Genomic DNA, 26,112 nt, shown 5'->3' on the forward strand with positions numbered 1-26,112 from the left:
AGCGAAAGAAGCCAGACACAAAGGACCACATGTGATATGATTCCATTTATATGAAATATCCAGAAGCAGCAAATCTGCAAAGACAGAAAGGAGATTAGTGATTGCCTGGATCGGTGCGGAATGGGATGATTGAGTGGGTAACAGCTAAGGGCCTTGGGTTTCTTTGGAGAGAAATTAACATTTTTTTGCTTTGATATATGTAAATATTGTGAAATAATTGCACAATCAAGTTAATACATCCATCACCTCACAGAGTTGTGTGTGTGTGTGTGTTGACAACATTCAAGATCTACTCTCTTAACAAATAATGGTGGTTGCCAGGGACTGAGGAGTGGGAGAAATTGGGAGATATTGGTCAAAGGATACAAACTTTCAGTTAAAAGATGAATAATTTCTGGCAATCCAAAGTATAACCTGGTGACTATAGTTAACCTTACTGTATTGTTTATTTGAAATTTGCAATGAACATTTTTTAATTGATTGTGGTAACACTTGTAAAACTCTGTGAATATACTAAAAGCCATTGAATCTTACACTTTAAATGGGTGAATTATATGCCATTTAAACTTTATCTCCATAATGCTGTTAAAAAAAAAAAGCTATTGTGAAGGATAAACAATGTGAGGACTATGACTCAGAATACAAGACAGATGTGCAAAAAATACAACTTTTACATACCCTATAAAACACCACGATTCCTGATTCTGTGGTCCTGTTCTCGTAGGCCAGCTGCAAATTCCTTATGAGAAACTACTTGTGAGGGCGCCCTCTGCTTCTCAGCATCACCGTGGAATTAGGGATATTACCTGTTACCTAGAAAGAGGGACAAGCACCTCCATTCACCAGGATTTCAAGTTTGCCTCTGTCACCATTACAGTCCATTGAAATCCCATGGTGCCCTGTGGTTTCTAGGCCTCACTCAGCATGGCTAGGAGCACTGGAGCCTGCGTTCCCTTCTGCCCTGACTTTTTGGTCTCACAGTTCCATCAGACCTTTCAGGACTCAGGTCTCTAGGGCTCAGCCATCTCCTCTCTTGCCAGTCTAGTGGAAGATCTTGCTAGTCTAGGGAAAACCACTCTTGGTCCCTTCTTCAGGCTTCTCTGTGGTGTCCCTGTAACTCAATTCTCCTTGATCTTTAAAAGCTGGTATTGACGATTTCTAAAAACCACAGCCTATCTAAATTGTATGTTTGGCCAGACACGGTGGCTCACACCTGTAATCCCAGCACTAGGAGGCCAAAGCGGGTGGATCACTTGAGATCAGTAGTTTGAGACCAGCCTGGCCAACAAGGTGGAACCCCATCTCTACTAAAAATACAAAATTAGCCGACGTGGTGGCACATGCCTGTAGTCCCAGCTACTTGGAAGGCTGAGGCAGGAGAATCGCTTGAACCCGGGAGGTGGAGGTTGCAGTGAGGCAAGATGGCACCACTGCACTCCAGCCTGGGCAACAAGAGTGAAACTCCATCTCAAAACAAATAAATTGTATGGACAGAAATGGCTTACATGGCAAACATATCCAGAAAGTAATAGAAATCATTACATTCTACTCTTCTAGTGCAGCAAAGAACAAATGGAACAACTAAATTGCTATAGTAGTGCATTCTGAAGGTTTATATGTCTCGATAGAGTGATGCTATAGAGTGAGTTAAAGATAATACTAAACATGGATTGATTGTTTCTTTGTATCTGGCATTGTGTAAGTACTTTATATGCACTACTTTTCTTCTTTCAAGAACAAATAAGAACCATGCTTACAAGGAAATATTGATTTTGGTCCTCAGTTCCAAGAAATGTGACAAACTGATTCATAAAATAAGCATTCTGAAATTGTTTGCAATACTTTATTGAGTGAGTTTAGGTAAGAAACCAGGGATTCTTATTTTGTAGTTACCTACGCTGGTAGAAATAAGCAATGTTGTTCAATTTTTCAACTTTATTTCCTCATCAGAAGAAATGGAAGCATGGTTTTCACTCAAGAAAAAGAGCTCTATGGCAATGTTTTCCTTTGCAACACTGAAGAGAGAACAGCCCCTCTCCTGTGGGGCACACCCAGGATAAAGAATGAAGGCTTCCATCCTGGACTGAATAGTAGGAATAGAGGAACAAAGCTCTAACCCAGCTTCCTGTTGTTTCCTGAGTCACACCTTAAGGATTTTCTCTTCAGTAACTGAGAAGTCTGGGCTATAATAGAGGAGTTCTCAGACCTCCTACATGTGTCACATTCTATGATTGCTGTACATATATGGTTGCACAAAATGTGTCGCATCAGTAGGTGCCCATTGAAAGCAGAATTTGTGGCATTAATGTCACTGCTATAGATCTTTCTGCACCTTTTGTCATGCAGCAGATAAAGTACCAGGCAGCTCAGAGCAGTGGAAAGAACATTTAATTTTGACCCAAACCTCTCCATTCTGATTCTGGCTCATCCATTTACTAGCTCTGTTTCTACTCAGTCTCCCGAGCCACAGTTCTTATCCTACAAAACAAGGATACCTGCTACCCCACCCTACTGCTTAGATCCAATCACTTCATGAATTCTGTAGCTGATAAAGTGCCATACAGTTATAAGACACAGTAATGATTAAAGACATTTCTGGGTCAACTTCCTGACCCCTTCTATTTACGTTTTCCTGTAAATTGAAGTCATTATTCACTGCAGCTCTCAACACTGTCAGACCCAGGAAACTTCTAGTTGTCATTTTTCTGGATTCCTATTTTTGTGTTTCTCCAGTAGCTGGAACTGCTGCCACTCTGCTTCTCAGTCTTAGACATCCTGATTCTCGCTCACCGTTCTAGATGAACAAACCTCTTATCTGAGACCCACGTATTTCACATTCTCTTCTGCCAGGTTGCTGTGAATAACTTCAGTTCTTCAATAACTAAATTTTTAGAGGCCTCTAACTCCTTTACTTTCTCCTGTGGAAGAGGCCACAAAGAATCCTGGAACTGCCTTTTCCATGAAAATGCTCCAGGAGGTCAAGATCAAAACTAAACATAAAAGACGAAAATGGTGGTTTAGTCCCCAAGTTGCATTTTTGGCGTTCTTTTCCCATCCTGTGTTAATCTGTCATCTAGCCAAAAAAGAAAAACAAGTAAAAAATAAAAGCAAGGCATTGTCCCCTGTAGGTCAGGGTTGGAAACACAAATGGATTAAACATCATAAAAATGTTTTTAGGTGAGCCCTAAAATGATAATTCAATTTGTAAGACTCTACACACTGAGATTTTGCTGAACTTTCTCTATAGTATAATGTGTCATTTAAGGCAGCTTCATGGAAAGCCAGAGACTATGTTTGAGAACATTCATCCGGTCATTATCTACAATGAACCAAAAGAATGGCCACACTGAAGTGACGGGAGAAGGAGGCAGAGAGAGACAGAGAGAGAGAGACAGAGAGAGAATGCACCCTGCCCTCAAGGATGTTGCTATTACAGAGGGACTATATCCCTCCCAAAAGCCTGCCTAACATCACATACCTATTACAAGACTTTGAGATAGCTACTAATATTATCTCCATTTTTCAAAAGAGGAAACCAACACAGAGAGGTTGGGTGACTTGCCTAAAGTCACATAGGTAGTAGATAGCGAGTCAGAATTCAATGCAGGTATTTTGGCTGCAGAATCTGTGCTCTTAACTGTGTCTCTGCTTCCTCCTGTATAGACACTGTCAGCGCTTTTCCCCCAGGGTGTGAGTCAGATGGAGATATTTCAGATGCTGCATTGAAAGCTTTCAAATTCCCGCATCTCTACACACTAAGGAGACAATGATCTCTTCCAGTAATTTCTAAGCCCAAATGTATCTGAGACTTTTAAAATATCATGGAGCAGTGCTGTCCACCAGGAGGATGGTTTAGTGCATTTTTAGTTTTTACTTTAAAAATCTGTTTTCTCTAAGTGTTTTCATACTTTCTACACTGCCATCAATAATATATAATCAGAGAAAGGAAACTTAAACAGGAATAAGCAGCATTCACTTTTTCTAGCTTCTTAGTCACGTTATCAAGATTCTTCAGTGATTTTACTCTGAAAATATCTACTGAATTCCATCAACATTCCATTATCCCACAGGGCCAATCTTCAGAATTATGAATTGACATGTAGAAAGTGGTAAGAGCAGTAGATGCTACAGATTTCAATATATTTCCAACAAAATAGACATCAGTAGGCAATAACTAGCATTTCTAATGCTTGATAGTATAGTTGGATAAAAGAGTCTATTCAACCTTCCACAAATTCTCTGAGGCAATTAGTTGCTATGAAATATTGCTTTCACTAGAATATTTTAGCTCACTGCCTGCTTCCCTTCTCAAAATTCATCCATTACTCCCACCAACTCTCTCTCTCTCACACACACACACAAACACACACACACACACACCACAAGTGTTCCCAGGACTTTCTGAAATATGGGGCATACATTCTTATCATAAGGTTATATAAATAAAATTAAACATAAAAATTGTGGAAGTAACAGCACAAACATCATAAACATAATAGATGCTGAAATAACTGCTACTGTTAATATTTGAGAGTGACTGAAGTGTTGGGTTACCCCTCAGTGGTGGGCATCACATCTACACCTTCCAGAACCCAAAGGAGGGGCTATCATCTGAGACATGTTCTCAGCCCTTTAAAAATGTTATTATCCATGTTTTCTTTAATGCTGAAGACTGCAGATCCCTTGCTTTGTGCCTTTGTTCTTTCACACAGAGACACTTTCTTCCGTCTCTGGTTTTCTTTTGCTGAGCAAGGAGCCTTTTCCAATCTCTTGAGGTCTGAAACTTTCTCACCAAACTGACTCCCCTTTCCTCTGGAGACAGGCAGCGTTGCATTTTTGTAGGCTCCTTTGCAGCAAGGTGTGGCCCTGTGACTGAGTTCTGACCAACAATGTGGACAGAAGTGACGTGCAACTAACTTCCAGGCCTGGCCGGCCCACAATAAAAGCTTCCATGCACTGCTCTGTTTTCTTCCTCCACCTACCAGCAGGAATTATGGATTCAGTGATGGTTCTCAGGCTACAGGGGATGGTGGAGAAACAAATAGAAGAAGTCTGGATCCCTAAATGACTGTATGGAGAAGGGTCACCTCCTCCCAGCACAACCCACATTGAAATGTAAAAATAGCAAATAATATACTTTTACAATGTTAAGCCACTAAAATTTGGAAGTTGTTAGTTCCAGCAGATAACTTATCTTGTACGTTTACATAAGAGTTATATAACATAATTTAAATGCTATGTTGTCATTTGGATCAGACTTAAATAAGCTTCAACATCACTTGAAAATTATTTCTGTTACCATGCCATGAAGAAAACTAAACTGAGTTTCCTCAGTTTGGAGAGCAAATACCATAAAATGAAATGAAGCCAAATTAATTTAAACCAGTTTAAAAATTTAATTGATTTGTTTTACTCTAGCTTATTCACCAATAAATGGAATGTGGTGAAATGATCTTCATATATCTTTCAGATTTTTATGTTCTATTTACATGGGTTTTCAAGAGCTTTGTTCCAATGAGCTTGTTTTGTGATTCTGAGCTCCTTCAGAAAGTAGTTTTATATTTAATACATCATGTTTGATTGTTGCTAAGCATCCATTTGGTGCAAATTAATAACAACACAAGCACTAGCTTCAAAAGCCAAAAACAGGATGGGGCTGGAGCAAAGGACGCTAGACTGACTGCCCTCTGACTTGCAAAACCAGGAGATTTCACAAGTGAAGCTCTGTAACAATTTGTTTTTCTTTTGTTTTGGCTTCTTCTCTAGTAAAGAAGAAAATAAGAACACAACATTGTGATTGTGAATTGCTCGATGTTGATTAGCTCCTCTCTAATTCTTGTGCTAAAAAGAAGGCTCACCTGCAGAAGGCAAAAAGGCTGCCAGGTGAAGGATGGCTGATCCAGGACTGAGCTGACCGCAATATGAAGGGAAATGAAATGGTTTTGTGTAGTCATATTAGGCACTGGAAACTGCAAACGAAGCCAAGGGTCAGTTACTGAAGGGGAGACACATGTAGGAACATGAACCTGAAGACAGCTGCTAAACCAAAAGATTAAGCATTGGAGGAGCAAGCTCAGGCTTAACAAATAGTAGGAATGACAGCAGGATATTCAACCATGGTGACAGTTTAGGGCTCAATTTGTTTAGCCCATGCAAAACCCAAGCCTGGAAGGCTTCTCCTTACCATTTAGCTCTATCCTGCAAGCTTGCTGGGTCCTGAGGGCCTTTGAGTGTTGTGAGTGGTAGAGGCAGCTGGCAGGTGGTGGAGGATAAGGTAGGGGATTATTCACAAAAAGCAAGTCGATCTTGGCTGAAACAAAGATACAGGGCTCAAATGAAGATCACACCTACTGATAAACAGGCAAAGTGCCATTGTTGCTGAAGGAAAATCTTCATCCTGTGCCAGCAGGAAGGAAAGTTAGTGTGGCACTTGAGTACAGGGCTCCCAAAGTGTAGCCTGGGGCACTACGATGGTGCCTCCTTTTGTCCGCAGCTGTGGCCAATGGGAGATATTGATGAAGTAGAGGCTAGGCCATCCTCAGACACTGACCTGGCTCCTCTTCCTGTTCCCTTCGGTCATGCCGCCTCCTCTTTCCTCTGCGACCTCTCTTCTTTATTTTCCCTTCATATTTTCTCTCCTTCTGCGAGAGACTGTTTCTCTAATCAAGGAGTGGGAGTGAACAGAAGCTTTTCTATTTCTCACATTTTCTTTTTGTCCCATTTGCATTGGCCAAAGTAAGTCATACACCCTAGCCAAGTATCAGCATGGCAAGCATTATAGTCTTCTTTTAGGGAATAGCCGTCATCCTCCACAAGCACCTTCTAACCAGTCTTTGGTGGATAGGATTGGACCTGTAGACTCTCAGGGTAGGGCCAACCTACTTCAGATGGGAGGATCAAAGGGACAGAGAGAAACGATTTTGACATGAAGCTTGAAGAAAATATTGAAGTCAGAAACAAACCCCAGGAAGATTTTGGCCTCAGTGAGGAAAGTGAAAAGAAGGTTCATTTGTAAACATTCCCAGAATACTTAGATTAGTATTAATTGATAAAATTGAGTTAATGAATGATCTCTCTGGGTTTGATCAAGTTAGCTTAAAAGAGAGAAATGTTACTGGCTCATCATTAGCTTGGTGCAAAAGTAATTGCAGTTTTTGCCATTAAAAATAATTAATTTTGCACCAATCTAACATATGCAATTGGAACTTTGAGCCTTAGTTTTATAGATTTGGACAGGAATGCTAGAAGAATGTAACAATGAAATCTTTGGGAAAAATTGTATTCTATAAATAAGGAGAGCTCCACAGTTACCAAGATTTTGGCAAATATGATTTGAATGTCAGTGAAGGAGTTTCAGTCTACATTTGAATGGAATCTTTTCATTCTTGTCCTTTTCTTGCTGTTATTGTTCCTCCCCTTTCTCCACTCTCTTCCTCCTTTTCTTTATTCTTCTTCTTATTCTCCTTCCTCTTTTCTTCTGCTTCTTCTTTTCTTCTTCTCCTTCTTCTTTTTCTTTTCCTTCTTCTATATCTTCTTCTTTTTCTAATTCCTCCTTCCTCTTCCACTTCCCTCCCCCTCCCCCTTCTTCTCTTCCTTTTTCTCCTCCTCCTTCTTCCTCATCCTCAGTCTGCTCAACCTCGCTCCTTCTCCTCTCTTCTTGCCTTCTTCCTTAGTATTCTTTTCCTCATAACTATTTATACTGCCACTTTTGAAATTCTTTGAGTATTTTGTCAGTTCTCAAGGAGCTTTTCAAATGTAGCTTTTTAAATACTAAAAACATACACTGATTGTATCACTTAGAATTATATTTGGCTGTATATAATGGAAAAATCCCAAATAACAATTATGTAAACATACCAGGTTCATTATGCCACATTAAAGAAGCCAGAGTTCAGCAGCCCAGGACTGGTTTCACCCTCCATAGTGTCATAAACTTGACACCGAGAAGGGCAAGGAGACCTGGTAAGGTCACACATCAAGTCAGCAGAACTTGGACTGCTGGAAAGCAAGACAAATTTTGTAACTTGAACAATGGAGCTTCAAGTGATTTCCAAATTTAGCTTATTTTGAACTTGTCTTTATTCTCCTTATTGTCCTCTTTTCTTTGATTGCTTTCAGCTCCTTTGTTGGTTTTATCTTCCCTTTGCAGCATCCTTGCAACAAAATATACCACATGGTCTTATTCTCCAGGAAGACAGTAACTGTCAGAAATATAGAAGTCACTACCTCTGAGGTGGTGCAGACACCTGCCTGTGGTCCTGATGGATCACTGGGAGTTAATAAGATGGATTGCCCAGAACTTTGAAATGGAGTCCAAATGCAAAGCATCAGAGGGAATTCACACAATCATAAAATGCAACACAAGGGACTCATTGACTTAAGGCATTTTTTTGGTGTTACTGGCTTTTTTCTCTATTAATAACTGTTGGGTTATACTAATATCACAAGTAGGCAGTGGATGTGGTAGAAAAGCATGTGGGCTTTGATTTCAAATCTACTGGACTTATATTCAGATATTACCTATCTACCAGTTAAGTGTCTTGGGAAAGTTATTTCTATAACCCCACTTTCTTCATGTATCAAATGGAGGTAATAGTCTCCACCCCACAGGTCTGTTGTCAGGATTAAATGAGATGATATACATAAAATTTTTGGCTCTTTGATTTTAAACAAATAACTACAAACTACAGAAAAACAAGCCATATGAAAATTTATGTTTACAAAATTAGGTAAATTAGTTATTAATAATTTGAATTTTAAATAATAACTACACTGGTTTAAAACATGCCATCCTCAAAGGGAATGCAAAGTCTTGTTTAAATAAAACAAATCTAATGTACACACAATTCAAGGAGTAAACTGATGTCTGTTTTACTCATTGCTGGATCTAGAACTAGAATGGTTTTGGGCACATGGTAAGTGTTCAGTAAATATTTGTTGAATGAGTGAATACATGAATGAATGAAGTAACTTTCTATTCTATATGTACTTGGCACCATAGTAGCTGTTGGAAACATAAATGACTCAACTTTCATGCATCTTAGATTCTAAGTCAAGACAAAACAGTAAAATGATTTCAGATACTGATAAATGCTATGAGGAAACTTAAACAGGGTTATGTAATAAAAATCGATTCAAGGAATGTGAAGGAGGCAAAAAGAGATTGAGATTGGATGGTCAGAGAATTCCTGAGTGATAGGAAAGGACCGGTTATGGAAAGATCTAGATTTGTTGTTGAAGATTTCCTCAACAAGCACTGTATATATTTATTTGACTTATGCTAATAGAAATCTATTTAGCACATTTTGGAAGCATTTTCTTAAGTTATAAGTTAGTCACAAGGTTTATAGTCATAGATGCAGATACTATCCTATATTCTACAAAACTTGGGAATTCTGAGACTTTAGGGTCTCCAAGAAACTAACGTTGAAATGGGCAGTATTTTCAAAAGCATGTTCCAGTAGACATAAGATGGTTACGGATGTATTCCTCAAAAAAAAAAAAAAAAAAAAAAAAGAGAAAAGGTCCTGTGGTCAAATACACTTGAGAACCAGTCCATGAGCACTAACATATTAAGGTCTTGAGAAGTTCTGAAGCAGAGAAACACAAACTACATGTATTCCAATGTTTTCTGAACATATTTTCAAAATTTTGTTGTTTTTTTTTCTCTGTGCACTTATTGACATCAATATGCAGTTTGAGAAATACTGTTATAACATAAAAGATAAGGCTTTGGTACAAAGGGAAAAGAGAAAGATAACCCTATGCCACGCTTATACACTGTTGGTGGAAGTGTAAATTAGTTCAGCCATTGTGGAAGACAGTGTGGCAATTCCTCAAAGACCTAAAGACAGAAATACCATTTGGCTCAGTAATCCCATTACTTGGTATATACCCAAAGGAATATAAACCATTCTATTATAAAGACACATGCACATGTATGTTCATTGCAGCACTATTCACGATAGCAAAGACATGGAATCAACCTAAATGTCCATCAATAGTAGACTGGATAAAGAAAATGTGGTACATACACACTATAGAATACTATGCAGCTATAAAAAAGAATGAGATTATGTCCTTTGAAGGGACATGGATGGAGCTGGAAGCCATTATCCTTAGCATACTAACACAGGAACAGAAAACCGAATACCGCATATTAGTGGGAGCTGAATGATGAGAACACATGGACACAGAGGGGAACAGCACACACTGAGGCCTACTGAAGGGTGAAGAGTGGGAGAGGATTAGGAAAAACAACTTATGGGTCCTAGGCTTAGTACCTGGGTGATGAAATAATCTGTACAACAAACCTCCATGACACAAGTTTACCTATGTAACAAACCTACACTTGTGCCCTTGAACTTAAAATTAAAGTTGAAAAAAAGAAAGATAATCCTTTGTCATAAGCCTTGCAGTTCCAAAATGGTATATTTGCACAGACTTACCAGAAACTTAAAATAAGCTCCAGATATCATATGTACATACATTGCCTACTTTGACCAAACTGTTGACCTGATAAGAGAGATGATCACGTTTAGTTTTTGCATACTAGAGGTTTTTAAAGTTGCTCTGCTTTGAAAGTGGGATGTATTTGCATTTCCTCTATAATTTTATGAGAATAAATGACAGTCAAGTGTATCTATTTTTTTATTTTGTTTCATTTTGTTTTCTTTGTGTAAGGCAAGAAGTGGAATATGCCAGGAATTTTATGAACTTTGAACATGTGAACACCACACTTAGCTCTGTAACTCCATCACTTGCTAGAGGTGGTTTTAGGCAGATTACTCAAACTTTCTGAACTTCACTTTTCTCATCGGCAAATGGGGATTGTAATAGCCATATCCTACTTTTTGGGGGATAAGTCAAGCTGGTGTAAAGGACTTGCAGGAGAATGTCACTCTAGCCACTTTCTGAAATGTTTACTTGGGGACTCTAGAGTCTTTCCTTTGAAAATCTTTTTAATCCGCCTCTGGAGATTCAATGGAAAAAAACAGAATGTTTACTGTTTGTTTCTATAGTGATGACTCATGGAGTGCTGATTTATTGAATCAATTAGTGAAGAAGTAAAATTAATGTCTTATTATATAGGTGTGAAATAAGCTATTCAGTCAATGCCATAAGCAAGGGCTTATCTAGACACTGTATCTCACCCAAACCAAGCTAACAAGAGTCACTGGCCAGCAAAAGAATCTCTCTTTAGTTCCCTAAATGTTCTAAAGATGTAGACAATCTCAACAGCTAACAACTGAATTCATCACATCAACCGCATAATAATAACTATGGATGTTCTCCAATTATTGTTCCTATGACAGAATCAGTAAGAGGATTTGGCCTGCTTAGGTCTTAGATGACTACACTATTTCCAGTGGACCACACACAACCAAGTGCAACAACAATGTAATGTTGGTAAAACTGATTAGGTTAAGAACACTATTTTAGAAGATTGTTTAACAAACATATTTTTAGGCCTTAGAGAATGTTCATGAAGGATTTTAAGCCCACTTGTGCAGAGGACTCCCGTACCACATAATGTAAGTGCTCAGGAATTACCTCATGAGTCATTCCTAATATTAACCAAAAGTTGAAATAATGGTATGTTCTTTTGGTTTGATTGTTTAGTTTTAATCTTAGTGTTGATTTTAGAACTGTGGAATATAAAAATGGAACCATACTACTGGCATGAAGAGAGGAAACCAGTGCATCATGGGAACTAGGGGAGTTGGATCATTCCACTGCATATTCTTCCTTCTTCTAGGACACTTTGCTTGCTGGTAGAAAATGAATACAGTTATTTAATGCATCTCTTTCATTAGAATGCTGTATTAAAAATAAATTGTGATCAGATTAGGAAGAATCCTGGACTTCAGAGGCCAGAGACATAATTTTGGTGTTGATTCTACCATCTATGTACCTTAGGCAAGTTAATCCCTGAGCCTTACTTTGCTCTTCTATAAAATGATGACTTCACTGATTATTTCTAAGACATCTTTCCGTGTTCTATAGTCCAAAATCCATGACCTTTTCTTTCTTTTCTGATTTTTCAAGGCATTCAGATATCTTGCTTTTTTGCTACTTTTCTACTGATTTGCTTCATGGTATGCCTTACCAGAAGCCCAAGTTATTCCAGTCTCCACAAGGCTACTGCTGGAGTATCAGGAGAGAGTTCAGGTGGTATTTGTGATGGTAGAGGCAAAGCTCCCTTTTCCTGAATCACAAAATTCATGAGATTAAAACTTTAGGTTTATGTGTTGGTCTTTTTCTATACCTGCTGCAGGCACTATATTGGATTCCAATACCTGGCAAAAGTAAACTTGATCAATAAATGTTAACTTTCAGGCCAGGTGTGGTGGCTCACCCCTGTAATCCCAGCACTTTGGGAGGCCTAGGTGGGTGGATTAGTTGAGGTCAGGAGTTCAAGACCAGCCTGACCAAGATGGTGAAATCCCGTCTCTACTAAAAATACAAACATCAGACGGATGTGGTGGCTCACACTTGTAATCCCAGCTGCTCAGGAGGCTGAGACAGGAGAACTGCTTGAGCCTGGGAGGCAGAGGTTGCAGTGAGCTGAGATGGCACCATTGCACTCTAGCCTGGGCAACAGAGTGAGTAAGACTCCATCTCAAAAAATAAAAAAATAAAAAATAAAAATAAAAATGTAAAACAAAATTGGTGACTTTCATCAATCAAAATTGTCTTTTATCATCACCATCTTCTCTGACCTGAACAATATACCAGGCATTACTTAGACAGTGAGAAAAGTTAAAGAATCTGTCTCTATTATTGAGGTCTTCATATTCCAGCTAGAGTAAAAAGGCTTGCACAGAGAAGTAGAAGATAACATAGACAAGAGGATAGCATGGGTGTTCAATTGTGTGGGATTGGAAATAAGTGCATGAAAACTCCTACAGGGGAGTGGTTACCGTGGAAAAAAATAGTTTGGATAACACTCCCTGGGGAAACTGAATGCTAAACTTTGAAGAGTGGGAAGATTTAGTATGATAAGTGGCAGATATAATAACAATTGAGAAAAGTTATAAGGAAAAAATATAAAAAGGTGCTGGGTAGAGACACTGATTTCCCATTATCTACTCATCTTGTGAACTAAACCTTGCCGAACGAGGTGTCCTCAAGGCAAAGCACAATCCACTGGGGCATACATCCAAGGATGAGGAAATTTGCTGAAACAAAAGGGCAAGGGAATTTGCACAGGAAAGTATAATTCTGCCTGAAAGTAGAAAATCCAGTAAATAACTTGATTTTCCTTAGTAATTGTAGCAGTTGAGTTTATCCTAGGGCCTAAAAAACTTTTGGGTTTTATATAAGGGAATCCCAGTGGCTACACTTGACTGGCTAAGTTCATCTCTTAGATAATATGTATTTTTTCTGGGCTTGTGGGTGAGAATCAGAACCTTCTTTCAGTATGAGGTGGAAAGGTGGGTGAAGTTATTTCAAGTTCCATGACTATTGAGAAAGGTATCTGTCATAGTAATTTTTTTTCCAGCTAGAAGAGACATTAAGAATACCCAGGACTAACAAACCTGCACGTTCTGCACATGTATCCCAGAACTTAAAGTACAATAATAATAATAAAAAAGAGTACCCAGGTCTTCATTTTATATATGGGAGAATAAGGCCCACAGAAGTTTGGATAACTTATCCGAAGTCATCATAACCATATATACATGAGAACTGCTGGGTTATAATTTTGCTGTCATGTCATTCTTTTAAAGAAAATTATTGACATTATTTTTCCTATCTCTCTCCCATAACAATAAAATCCCTTTCTGATCCTGCCCTAAAACACAACCATTTTTTAGCACCCCGTGTATGCCCCAATTCTTATGTCCTTAGATACTAACCTGAAGAAAAATTACACAAAGAATACATATTTCTTGTGGGAATATTTAAAAACATAGATAAGCACAAAAAGGAAAATAAAAAGCCATCTTCAAGTCCCTAGAGAAAACCATAGCTATATACTCCATGTACCCTTCCTATGCATATTATAATATTAAAAATATTGTAAACATATTTTAATCTAAAAATGGAATTTTACTATTTTTATACTACTATTTTAGTATGCTATTTTTTGTATAATATTTGTAAGCAACTTTTCATGTGAATGTATATACTCCTACAGCCCCATTCTTGACTCTACATAAAAAAAGAATTGGAGTCATTTCTGGTGAATTGCTTAAACCCATTCCATAAAATGCAAAGTTTCTCCAGAAATACTGACCCTGCTTGAAAAAAATGCATTTGGCTGTAGATATAGAGAAATGTGAAGCTCTTCCCCTTCTGAAATCTGGTGGTATTATCAACTCCTATTTTAAGCTTGTTTATGGAACTAGAATAATACTGAACATGGATATATAAAGGTGATTACAGCAGTTCAAGTTTGACCTTTGAAAAATCTTTCCCTGTATAAACAAAGTCTGGAATGTTTTAAAACCTCTAAGCCAGTCAATTTCTTTTTTTATTTATCATAAACCTGAGTCAACAAGGAATGCCCATTTTATTTAAAGAGTAGGAAATGAAAATGCCTTGGTTCCTTAACCATAAATGAAGGAGGTATCTCTGGACACCATGAGTTCCTTACCTCGAACCTTCTGCTGCACTCTCAGGGTCCTGCAAACCCGGCCTCACCCTGTAGCTCTACCTGATTCCTCAGCATTGGTGGATCTGCTCCCACAATTCTACTTAGGCAGTTTCTTCACTGTCTCAAACCCATGCTGATCTCATTCCCACTTCCATATTTTTATCCCAATAAGAGTTTCCATGAAACATCCATCCTCTCCTATTTCAACTCCATCGTTACTTGCAGGCCCAGCTGCGCAGCTTCCCCAGTGCAGCCATCCTGGTGAGATTCATCCCACACTTTACACTCTTACTTGGAATTTGCTGGCTCTGAGAGTAAATCTGGTGTGGTATCGCATGTCCATATTTTTTTTTTGTCCTTTAGTTTGTATCTCCTCTAAGCCTTCTGGCTCCTTTTGATAAACGTTTGTTTTAGCATTCATTTGTGTTTTGCACAGCAATGTGCACATTACATACTAAATACTCAGGAAATGTGTGTTCCTTTATGAATGATTGGGGAAGGGAGTAGAATCTTATTTCTGCCTGTTTCTTCTTAGATGTTAGATCTTAGGAAAGTTCCTTAACCTCTCTGAGGTTCCTTACAATCCTGAGAACAAAGTGGAAACACTGAACCTAGAAGGCTGTCATAAAGAAAAAAGGGATTCAATATGAAGAGCATGGGGTACAAATAAGTTAAAAAAATGTCACCTACCATCAGAAGGTCCAATAAGCTTACTTCTTTGACTTCATTAAAGGCCCCAAAAAACTAAAATATGACCCAGACTCTAAAATTATTATAAAGTTCTAACACTTGAAAATATTTTCCAGTATTCTCAAAAGTAAATACATCTATTATATATATATATATATATAAAAATACATAGAATGACATATATAACTATATAGTACGTATAAAAGATGGCTTGACTGTTACTATGGTGCATAGCCTGCTCCCAAGACTGGAAATAAGTTTGTTTCTTTGAATATTCTAGACTTTCTTCATCCCTGAACTTTACATGCACACACACACACACACACACACACACATTTGCATGTAATAGCTGTATTAGATAGGATGAGATTTGGCCACATATCATTTTAAATTTTACAAAATAATTTCTTAAGTAAAATATAAATATCTTTGTCACATAAGAGAGGTCCTGAGATAGTCAATGGCAGTGTCTCCAGGGCAGTAGGAACTGGATCTTCTCCCTACTGCTCCACCATTACTAGCACATGGCTTTAACTTTCTAATGCAAGATGGCTGTTTGAACTCCCTTCACTAGAAGAAGGGAAAGGCAAAAGAAGGGCCAACTTCCTTCCTTTTAAGGGCCTCCTAGAAGTAGCACACTTCCACTCACTTCTCGTTGGTCAAACTGTACTGGCATTGCTTTACCTTGCTACAAAAGATACCTGGAAATGTTATACTTTAACTGGATGGTAATTTGTTCAGAAAAAAAATGAGAGTTATTTTATTAAAGAAGAAGGGGAAGATGTATATTGGAGATGCTATTGCAATGCCTATAATTCAATGTCTTGCAATCATAAAATATACTTTGTATAGCTTCTCTGCTTAGTTCAAATAGATATGAAATAGAAAGAAAAGTGAAGGTTACAGAATTCTTAGAATGAAATCCAGAGTGGGTAAGTTAGTAATAGTAGTAAGAAACTTTAAAACTGAAATTTTAAATGATAGAGGTATTTCAGAGGTCAGGTAGGGAAAGAAAAACAATTAAGGAGATGTTAACTGAAGAAGCTTCAATGCTTCCAAATAGTAAAACTTCCAAAATGTTGGGTTCACTTTCTCTTAAAGTATGAAGTTTGATAGTAAGAAATTCAATGAAATGTTTGGGATCTTATCTCCAAATTTAAAATATGGTATTGTAAAAATAGTTTCCTCTAGTTCTTAGTTAAATTGGGAAGGAAAGAAAGAAAGAAGGAAGAAAGGAGGGGGGAGAGGAAGGGAGGGAAAGAGGAAAGAAGGAAAGGAGAGGGAAGGAAGAAAGGAAGGGACAGATTGGGATTGGAAAAATAAATTACTTTTAGCTCCAAATAATGAAACGCTCATTAACATTCACATTAAATTGTAAAAGAAGCAAGAAGCCTGAATGTGAGGAGAGTTTCTAGATTATTAAATAAACATATTATAAAACATAATATGTGATATGATCCCTTTTTATGAATGTCACATTCTTACAGCTTTTCTATACATTTGAAGTTATTTCCAAACAAATTTAAAGGAGTGAAATGAACATCAATGCCGCAACAAGCTATCACCACACTCTTGTTAGAATGGCTATTATCAAAGAGGCAAGAGGTAAGGGTGTGGGGAAAGTGTTGGCAAGGGTGTGGAGAAAAGGGAACTCTTGCACACTGTTGGCAAGGATGCAAATTGATACAGCTATTATGGAAAACAAAATGGAGGTCTCTCAAAAAATTAAAAGTAGAACTACTACATGATTCAGTCATCCCTCTTCAGGGTATATAAATGAAATAAAATGAAGAAAATGAAATTAGTATCTTGAAGAGATATCTGCACCCTTATGCATTATTCACAATAGCCATGGAATCAACCTGTGTCCATCAACAAATAAATGGATCAAGAAAAAATATATTATGTAGACGATGGAATATTATTCAGCCTTAGAAAAGGAAATCTTTCCATCTGTGACAACAGAGATGACCCCACAGGACATTATGCTAAGTGGAATAAGCCAGACACAGAAAGATGAATACAGCAATAGCTCATTTGTATGTGGAATCTGAAAAAGTTGAACTCACATAGAACCAGCGAGTAGAGTAGAAGCCAGGGGATGCCTGGAGCTAGAGGATGGGGAAAATGGGTATATGTTGGCCAAAGGGTACAAACTCTCAGTTATAAGATGAGTAAATTTTGGGGATCTATTGCATGGCATGTGACTACAGTTAATAATACTGTATTATGTACTTTAAATTTGCTAAGATAGTAGATATTAAGTGTTCTCACTACAAAAAAGTGGTAATCATGTGAGATGATGGATATGTTAATTAGCTTGGTTGGGGTAATCATCTTACAATGCAAAAATATATCAAATCATCATATTGTACACCTTAAATATATACAATTTTTATTTTGTCAATTATACCCCAATGAATCTTGGGGGAGGGAAGACAACATATGTTTGTTAGATATATAGAAAAATAGATAATGGATGGATATAAAGAGAAATCAGTATATAGATAGATGGATACAGAATTTGAAAGATGGGGAGGGTTGGGGGAGCGTGAGGGGGGTTTGTAAATGAGCACTCTGCCTTCTCATGGAAACTGTAAGCTAAATAGTCAAAGTATATGAGTGGACTGCCTGATAGCATTAACTTAAGACTGGTTAAGGAAGAGAACTGAAACTAAATACACTAAAACCATCAACAGTGGATATCTTTGAATTGTAAGGTTATGGTGATCTCTATTTTCTTTGTGCTTTTCTGTATGTTCTAATCTTTCTGATTTTGTTGGTAATGAATAAGAATTTGTTCTATATATTTATATGTGAATATAAATATATACAATATATACTGAATATATATGCATATATATTCAAAACCAGATCAGACCCCAGTCTGTTCATCTCAGGCAACTGTATTTATCTAGAGTACCCAAAGGCTGTATGTAACACTCCTGCAGTTTTAGGTAAGACCATGTCTGAGACTGATAGTTCTTACTGTGCTAGAAAGTTTAACGGCAAATGGCTCACTGGGATGGTATCCACCATAGAACCATTGGGCAGCTATATGCAGGAAAACTTCTATCTCAGTTTAAAAATGTATGTTAATCAGGAGTTTGAAACTAGCCTGGCCAATATGGTGAAACCCCATCTTTACTAAACATATAAAAATTAGCCGGGCATCATGGCACATACCTATAATCCCAGCAACTGAGGAAGCTGAGGCAGGAGAATTGCTTGAACTTGGGAGGCAGAGGTTGCAATGAGCTGAGATATCATGCCACTGCACTCCAGCCTGGGCGATACAGTGAGACTCCATCTCAAAAAAAAAAAAAAAAAAAAGGTTGTTAAAATTATTTTTGAAAAGAATTCAGAATTTTTTGAATGATAATTAATGCATATACTGTTTTGAAAACCAAGTTGCCATCAACAGCTATTAAGCTAATCTTCTTTTACATTGACCTCTCTAGCTTCTGAGGCCTGGCCTTAGCCTCCTCCTCTTGAAGGATCCCTGAGCACTCAGCCATCAACCCCTCTTCTGACCCTGAAGTGCTCAAATTTGGACCTTGGCATCTGCTCCTCTGTGACGTTAGTTACCTTTTTATAGCTGAGTGTTCTGCTTCTCAGAGTAACTGTAAGCCAAATACCCAGGAGATATGAGGAGACTGCCTGACCAACAGGAGATTATGGCTGGCGCCAGGTTAAAGGATTTCAAGCAAAAAATTGAAACAGAGAGCATAGGGGTTGGCATCTTATATGGTAGGGACTTAATGGACTTAATGAAAGTGGGGGACTTACTATTTCATTAAGTCCAGGCACTGGAAGGTTCAGAACACAGGTCTGAAACCCAGATGCCTGGCTCTATGGAATCACCCTCTGCCTCGGTTTTCTCATATGTAAAATGAGAATAATAACACTGTCCATGTCAAAGAGTTGATGTTAGAATTACAACAAATTAATACGTGTAGAGCACCTAGGGTAGCACTTGGCACCTAATACATGTTAGTTCTTATTGTAAGAATAGTATGTTTATTTTCTCATTGTAAAAGTAATTCAGAAAGTTTAGAAAACAGATACAAGAAAAAATAAGGAATTAAAAATATCCCAAATTCTCAATGCTCAGATAGAAAGTCCTCAGTTATAATCACTGTTAATATTCTTATTTTCTTGAATTTGATTTTCTCTCTCCCTTTCCTCCTTTCTGTATGTATTTATATATATTTTAATTCATTTTACCAAAAAAGATATAATACCATAGAGAACTTTACAGCTCGTCTTTTGCACTTAATATGGTGAGCGTTTTTCACATAATTATTTATATGAACACTTACAAAAGTCTTAGTATTACTTGGAAAAGAACTAAACCAATAAGGGCAGATTTGGCAGTTTGAAGTTTAAATGTCTTTCAAATTTGGCCATAAAGAGAATGAAAACATGAAAAAATGTAATTTTCTATTCTAAATATTCAAGCAGTAAAATTAGAAAATGTCAAGAGATTGTATATTGAGCTTTTAAAGTACTAAACATAGTATTAACAACATTGAGAAATCTGGCGCTGTTCTCCTTTTAGGAGGAATTTGATTACTTAATTTTATAAAATAAAGTATTAAATTATTTTCCCTCATTTTTAATTTCATGTCTATTTATAGAAAAAGAAATTGTTGTACTCTATCCAGAGAGCAGAAAAGATTTTGAGCTCGTGCATTGAATACTTTTATAAATTTAGTCACGATCTGACCAAAGCACTTGTGTGTTCCTCCAGCTATTTGGGAGACTCCAGTCCCTTGCCAGGCGAGAGAGCGGATGGTCACCCTCCATGGAGGAAGTGCTTCCCAGGGGTGTCTGCTGGGGAAGGAAAGCATGATGCAGTGCAGGTGAGCCTTTGGAGGAGGTGACAGCTGGAGCACCAGTGGTATAGATTTGGGTTCTTCCCATAGCTCAGGAGCCAGTTGCATAGGGTCCAATCTTGTCACCTGACTAATTTTGTAACCTCAGACAAGTCATTAACCTCTGGGTGCTTCACTTTCCTCCTAATTGTGCTTCCCTCATAGAGTTCTAGTGAACTATACTAGGCTACACATAAGATGCTCAGACAGGGCCTGGCCTACACAGAGTATGCACTCTATAGAGTGCATATATATATATATATAATATGGGTGATATGATACATAATATTAAAATGTAATAGAAATATCAAAAGTTGATGAAATCAGCTCTTTACATTCTGATCCATAAATTTAATGCATTTATACTTTGGTGATTTAAGATATTTTGTATGGAGACAGCGTCTAATACAATGTGCCTCTCTCCCATAGTTTCATGATGCAACTATCAGAACATTTTTATTCGTCCAGTGCTTCTCCAGAAAAAATTGCTTAGACTTAGAGGGGGTGTTGGCAGGGGCCTCTCACATTTGATTCACTTCCTTACATCAGAAGGAGAATGCATTGGTAATCCGTCAGGGAGCTTTGAGATCTGTCCTCATTCAAGGACAGACTACTTGGCTACAGGACCCAAAACCTTAAAAATATAAGATTTGAAGATACAGGCTTAAATTAAGCCTGAATTCTGATCACTGAAGCAAATATCTAATGCTCTCTAAATCTGGGGACTATTGTTTTCTTGGCAGTATGGCTACTATAAACCCTGGCTTAATAGAACGTGAGTTCCTGAGCCTTTTCCTCATAGGAGTGTTGACAGCACTTCCACGCTTCCACACAAATATAGCTGATGTTCCTTGCACTTATGTGTATTTCTGGAAAACACTCTGGGTTTGGCCTTACTACTGAAAATGACTTTGGGGAGAGTGAGGCAGAGTAACCATTGGCAGTCGTGCTTCATGTCTTCATGAAGGTTGACAGGCGTTGACCTTTCCTGGCTGCATCCCAGTGGTCTGCACTTGGATAGTTGTGAGTATCCTGAACCCAGTCAAAGGAAGAGAGAAGCCCAGGTTTTGGAGAGCACATTGAGGTTTGTCTGACCTAAACATCCACCTGAAACAGGCTGCCATACAGTCTCTGCCCAAAGATTTCTCATAAAGTAGAACTTTCCCATGCACAAGGTAACCCACTACTCACTATTACATGAATTAGTATTATTAAATCCCTCTTTTATGTGAAAGTGGGGTCTCCTTCCATGTTGCTCTCACTGGTACTTTCTGGCTTTCTACATTGACATTGGGTAAATCGATGCTATCTTGACCACATTTCACATTTCCCAATGCTGAAGATAGCTATCACAGGTTTCTGGTTTTTCTAAAGAAGTCCAAGCTAAAAATGTCCATTTTCTCCTAACTGTTCCTCATGTAACTTGACTTCTAGACGCCTTCTATCTTGGTTTCCCAGCAGCAAACACTTTCTAGTTTATTATTTTCTCCAATAAAATGTGGCTTATGTTCCAGCAGAGGCCTGGCCCATGCAGAGCACTGAGCCATTGCTTTCAGTGATCTGTTGAGGTTTTGTTTTGTTTTGTTTTCTAGCTGCTGTGTCATGATCTTGGCTCACATTGAGCCTGCCTTCAATAAAACCCCTGGATCTTTTCACAGGACTCCTGCCAAGCCACAGCTCCTCCCTCAATATTTGTGGAACTGATAGTTCAAAAAATAACATTCACATTTTTTCATATTATAAAAGCAATACACAGTAATTGTAGGAAATTTAGAAAATGTAGTTAAGTAAATATTTTTAAAAATCAGCAATAATCACACTATTCAGAGAGGTCTACAGCTGATACTTTGGTGATTATCAGGGGTAGCAAACTCAGATACCAGCAGGGTCTAGGCAAATGTGATAGATGCATGAAGAAGGCTGGGAGTGAGACACTAGGGCATAAGTGGACCAGTTGCCATTTAAAATTGCCAGTCATTATTCAGCTCCTGGCTACCAATTGCTCTCTAGAAGTGAGGGCTCCAAAAGGCCTGAAAAAGAAAATCTAAATGTTTTCAAGAGACATTGTAAATGCAGAATTTTATGAGAAATCTCCTTATTAAGTATTAGCATCAAATTTACATTGACCAACGAATTTATGTCTTTAGACCTTCTTGAGTCCTTGAACTGCTAGCAGTGTGGCCCCTCTGGTGTATATCCTTCCATTTTGCCTTCTTTCTTCTCTCCATCTCTCAGAAAATAATGGGCTTATTCTCTATTATATAACAACTGGCAGTGACGTGTGATCATGTGAGTTCACCCTAGATAACTTTGCATAGCTGACCACTCCTTTTTGGCTTCCCTCTCATTGCCCCTATTATCCACACAGAATCATTTCTTTCCTATCTTCCACATAGCCTTCTCATTTCCACTGCACAGTTTGTGCTGGGTTAGATCCCTGCCTGAGCTTCACTCCATGTTCATATCTATCACTCCATGATTTGGCCCAAAACACCACCTGTCTTTACTGTGCTCCTCATTCTCAGGCTGCAGAAAAGATAACCCTTTGGAGTTCAACTGACCCATGTTCAAACCCAGCTCTGCACTTTAATAAGCAGTACAACCCTGTGGGAAATTGCTTTGACCGCTTCAAACCTAGTTTTCACAGCCACAATGTTGGAAATAATAATGCTTACCTTGAAAAGATAGTTTAGAGGATTAATAATACCATATATAAAGTATCTCAGGAAATTGTAGCTGTTGTAGTAATATTATACTCGGTTTTAATCATCTGTGTTTATAACTGTTCTCCCTAACTTGATTAGGAAATAATAGCCACCTTAAAATATTCACTGAATGAGTGAATAAATTCAAAAATGAGTAAATGAAGAAATGGAAAAGCACAAGCAGGCTGGAAGATCCAAGTTATTCTTAAAGATAGAGATACAGGAAAGGACTCCAAACCAAGAGAGGAAGAAAAGCACTCACACTTAGTAACTGTTTCTTTCCTACTTGACCCTGACTTTTTACGTTACAGAGAAATGCTGGCACTAGAACAAGTGCCTCCTCAGACTAATATTGATTTTAATAATTAATTACTAAACAGCTTGTGTATTCCGTGATTTTTCCAATATGTAGGAAACAGACTTCTCAACTCAGCCTTCTTGGAAATGTTTCATCACACTAGAGACGTGTCCCTAACTTATCCAGTGGCCGACCTTTCCCTGAACACCTAAAAATACATACATTGCAGTGCCAGCTTCTGGACAGATGCTCACCTCACCCTGCTCGTTGGAAGCTCCACCTAAGCCTTGTTGCCAGGAAATGCCACAAGGCCTGTGGGGCTGCTTCGTAGGCTCAATAGATATGTTTTAAGTAAATGGTTGGCCAAAAAATATTCATTGGAAAGAGATAAAAAGTCTCTTTTATTCACCCTCTCCCTCACTCTCTGCACTTTACTAGCTGAATAATTCTGTGGAAAATTAGTTGACTCTCTCTGAAATTTAGTTCCTCACCCATAAAACTGGGATAATAATAACTACTTCTCACTATCTGTGAACTCCAGTATTAGTTAGGTTGCCTTTGGCTGCAAGTAAAAGAAAGCCTGACTAAAAGTAGCTTAAACAACAAGGACATTCATGATCTTAAATAACAAGATGTCTAAAAGTAGATGGTTCAGAAGCCTGTTGATGTCTGGGCCTCAAGACAGCCTCTCTGTAGTTCTCCTGGCTCCTGTCATGGTCGTATGATGACAGTCATCACATCCCCTCATGATAGCATGACTTTTAACACAGGAACCAAAGGGCTCTCCTGTGTGTTTTTTTGTTGTTGTTTAACTTAAGGAGAAAAAGCTTCCCTAGAAACCACCAGAAGATTTCTTTTTAAGTTCCATTGGCCAGACACCAACCACGTACCCATGCCTAAACTGGGACAGAAGGAATTATTAAGATTGGTTCCTACCAACTGTGGGTCATACCCTGGGGCTGGAGGAAAGCATCAGCCTCCCTTCTCTGAACATCTTGCATCCTTGTATCTGAACAAAATGGGATGTTGAGCATCCAGGAAAAAGAAGAAATGATTGTTCAATAATAGCTAATAGTGATCACTATTATTTATTGCTGGGTAGCCATGTGCCAAGCTCTGTCTTAGAGACTTTTTGTATGTGAACACCTTAATGCATCTCTATGACTTAGGAGCTGGTATTCACATTTTACAGACAGGGAAACAGAACCTTGATAGGTTAAATCAATTTCCCAGTGTCACACACGTAGCAAGCTGGTATGTAGAAAGGCCAGCTTGAAAGCCAGGCAGATGGTCTCCAAATCCTACACAGTGAAGCCTCAATCTATGCTTGCCTCCCCTATAAGGGTCTGCCACCCTCTCCACTGGGCAAAGACAACCCTGAACCATCCAAAATAAGGTCTTAGATAAGTGAATTGAGTACATGAAGATGGGGTAAGTGCTCAGGTTGCCAGGGCAACAATATGGTTACCCAACTAGTGGATATTTTCTACTGACAACATTGATAATAAATCCTGCTTATCGTAGGCCAGGGATCCTTATGACCTATCTCAATCAATCATTATAACAACCAGCAAGTTCAATATTCTTTCCCTTATGCTAAAATAGAAAATGAGGCTCAATTAACTTGCCCAAGGAGGTGAGAACCTAGATTTAAACTCAATTTTGCTTGATTCCAAGGTCCATGCTCTTTGTTCCTGCACCCCTCAGCTTATTAAAACATTTAATAAATGAATAAAGTTTACATTTACATCAGCCAGGAATCAGTCCTCCAACATGCAGGGAATTCCCCCCACTGAAATATCAACCAGGAAGAGTAACCGCCCCAGGAGGCAGGAATTATGAAGCTGTGATTCATTAATAATTAACCAACAGATTTAACCGTGGAGAAAAAATAATATTTATGTAGCTGGTCCTTCATATAAAGCTGTCAAGAGTTTGTTTCTACTTCTGTTAAGACAGTTATTATATTTTTACAGTTTATTATAAATTCATTGGTGTCCTGATCTCACTTTGAGATGGTAAGCTCCCTGAAGACAAACCATTTCTTCCCTTCTCTCTTGATCTTTTCATGCTGTCTAGCACAGCCTAGTGTTTGCTATATGCTAAAGAACTACATGTGGCATGTTTTTAAATAGCATTTTTGTTTTGGTATATTTTGGATTTACCGAAAAGTTGTAAAGATTGCACAGAGAGTTGCTATAACTTCTCACTGTTTTCTTAGTTGTCACTTCACACAATCTTCATATATTTGTCAAAACTAACAACTTGACTTTGTTTCTAAATTAACTAAACTACAGAGTTTAATCAGATGTCATTAACTTTTCCACTAATGCTCTTTTCTGTTCTAAGATCCAATCTAGGATACCACAATACACAGTATGTGTAGCATTTTACTTTGAAGACAGTTTATTACTTTAACTGTCTAAATGTGGTAAGAAAGGAATCATATATATATATATATAGAGAGAGAGAGAGAGTGAGAGAGAGAGAGACAGTTTTTATGTATAATAATAACATTAAAAATAGCCAGGATTTACTAAGTTCTTACTATGCACCAGACACAACTCTAAGAAGTTTATATTTATTATGCCATTTTTTCCTTATAAATACTCTATGAGGCAGGTACTATTAGTAGCTCTGTTTTATGCATAGGAAAAGGCAGGCAGCCTTCATGTCCCTTAGCTTGTAGGAGCTGTGATTCAAGCCCAGTCAGACACTCATGTGCCCTGTCTAAATGCAGTATTTTAGAATCAGCTGCAAAGATGTGAAAGCAGTATTAGGTGGCTTAAAAAATTTTCTTAACTAGTGTGTTATGGTGAAGGGTAAGACTGGAATAGTTGCTGTTCTTTTCAGACTTATTTTTCAGGGCTTCTGTTTTTCCATTCACCTCCTGCAAATGGAGGAAGGGCAGCATGCAGAGGCTGTGAGACTTTTGCTAAA

At 38.0% G+C, this 26,112-nt stretch overlaps 1 long non-coding RNA gene across 1 annotated transcript in view; it reads right to left on the minus strand.

Moving 5' to 3' along the window:
• Positions 1 to 464: 464 nt before the first annotated feature.
• LOC105738524 overlaps positions 465 to 26,112 on the minus strand; it is a 43,241-nt gene continuing 17,593 nt past the window's right edge. Inside the window, exons 2-3 of the long non-coding RNA XR_001114347.2 lie at positions 2,809 to 2,990; positions 465 to 806 (exon numbers count right to left, since the gene is read on the minus strand). This is a non-coding gene — a long non-coding RNA (uncharacterized LOC105738524). The remainder of the gene's footprint in view (positions 807 to 2,808; positions 2,991 to 26,112) is intronic.

The sequence above is a fragment of the Nomascus leucogenys genome, chromosome 22a, assembly GCF_006542625.1.
Source record: "Nomascus leucogenys isolate Asia chromosome 22a, Asia_NLE_v1, whole genome shotgun sequence".
NCBI lineage: Eukaryota > Metazoa > Chordata > Mammalia > Primates > Hylobatidae > Nomascus > Nomascus leucogenys.